Raw genomic sequence first — 2,245 nt, 5'->3', positions numbered from 1 at the left:
GATGCGGAGTAAGGCCAGGTGAAGGAAAAACGCACCTGCGAAGCAATTGCCATAGGTGCGAGACCGCAGATACGACCAAGGCACTACAGGTGCAAAAATTGCGGGGCAGTGAGGGTTCATTTAATACGGAACTTAGGCCATTTTTATCACATTTTTCTTTCACTCTTGGACGATTTGTGAGTTTTTAAGGAGGGGATTTCACCTAGCACTTGGAGGTAAGTGATTTCTACTAATCTTGAGTTAAATACATAGATGAAGGGTGGCTAATAACATGTAAATTAGTGAAAAATTATGGGTTAAAGTGAAAACCTAAGTTTTTGATAAAATGAGATTTAACCACGTAATTTGTTATGGAATTTAGTAAAAATCATATATTTGAGTTCATAAGGTTATGGGTAACAACTTTATTCAAACATTTTCGGAATCCGGGCATGTGGGACCGGGGGTGAGTTTTAGGATTTTAACGAATAGGCCTGGGAAATCATTTTGATAGTTAGGTTATGAACTTTTAAGCATGTATTAATTACTTCATACAACATTTGACTAGTTTCGAGTTGTTTGGTGCCAAATTGAGGGTGGGGCACAAATCTTGGACCGGAAAGTAGGCCTTGAGACGAGGTAAGTCTCTTTTCTAACCTTGTAAAAGGGAAATTAACCTCTTAGGTAAATTATAACTAATATGTGCTCCTACGTGTGGAGGCTACTTACGTACGAGTTAACGAGAATCCGTATGTAGCTACTATTTATGCTATTGTCTGAGTAGTCTAGGACTCATACCATGCTATACTTGAAATGTTTGCACTCTTACTTGTTGAGTTAATTGCTTAAGTCATAATGGAAGTTGATAAAAGAATTGTAAAAGGTTAAATTTGTTACTTAAAGTTGCGAATGTAACACTTGACTATAAATGAGAATTTGTGTGTTATTTGAAATGTTTTTCTATTTTGTGGAGCGGGTCGAATGCCTCGATAGCAGATAGATGCATCTATGGTTCGTGTTGTTCGACCCTCGGAAGTGCACAATTTAAATATTAAGTTGGATCGGGCTGCACGACCTCGGCATAGTATGCGCATGAAACTCTTTGGAACTATTCATGATTTATATTGCCTAAAATGCCTTGAAATACGAGCTATTAAATAATAAAACTAAACTCTGGATTTAATATTTGTGAAAGAAGAATTTACTATTCCCTGATATTTTAGCTTTCAGTATTGTTCATAAAATTCATGCTTAGTATAAAATTTGATATATAATTGTTGGCCCATAGTAAGTGTCAATTCGACCCCTCGTCACTACTTCTTCGAGGTTAGACTAGATACCTACTGGGTACATGTTGTTTATGTACTCACGCTACACTTCTGTACTTGACTGTGCAGGATCTGAGGTAGGTACATCTGGTTACCGGTTCGGTGCGCATATTTGATCCCCGCTACGAGACTATACGGTGAGCTGCCCTTCCAAGTCGTTCTGTAGCAGCCGGAGACTTTTTTTTTTTATTTGTTCTGTCTATTCCATTTCAGGCAGTAGATTAGAATTCTTTTGTATATTCTACTAGTAGTCTATATACTTGTGACACGGGATCTTGGCACACACTAGTAGACTTATGATTTTTGGGTTGTATTACTACGGTTATGATTTCATTTAGCTACTTTCGTTTTGCTCACTTTAAATTCTGTTATTTATTAAATTTGTTTTTTTAATTTAAGGGAAGTTAGCTGTTTGAAAAACTTATTGAAAAATGGAAATCACTAGATTGTCCAGTGTCGGCTTGCCTAGCAATGACGCTGGGTGCCATCACGGCCTAAACCAGAATTAGGTCGTGACAACCAGCCACGATGGAAGTTATATAAGGATGAGGTCCTTGTGGTGAAAAGTTTATGAGTTTAAATTCTCCCTTTGTGAAATTAGATTTGAACTATAGTATTAATGGGGAGTCATGCATGTTAGGCTTATTTGATAATTCTTTTATATGTTTCTGTGCATATTTAGCCATATTCGTGCTGTAAATATTGCATTTTAGCCTATAAGGTGAGTACCCAGGAGGTGTTAAATATGACTCGTTGATTCGGATAAATAATTATGAGGTCTTCATGCCACGAGTATTGCTGCCAGTGTTGCGAAAATTTGAAATGAGATTTTAGTTAATATGAGATTAATTGAGGATGATGGAATTAATTGCAAACAACTATTATGACGAGAGATGTGGTTATGGGCATACGTTGATGTGTGTGTAGGCACGAGTTGC

The sequence above is a fragment of the Nicotiana tomentosiformis genome, chromosome 9 (genome assembly GCF_000390325.3).
Source record: "Nicotiana tomentosiformis chromosome 9, ASM39032v3, whole genome shotgun sequence".
Classification (NCBI taxonomy): Eukaryota; Viridiplantae; Streptophyta; class Magnoliopsida; order Solanales; family Solanaceae; genus Nicotiana; species Nicotiana tomentosiformis.
The sequence above is the reverse complement of the archived record's forward strand: the minus strand, read 5'-3'. Positions refer to the sequence as shown.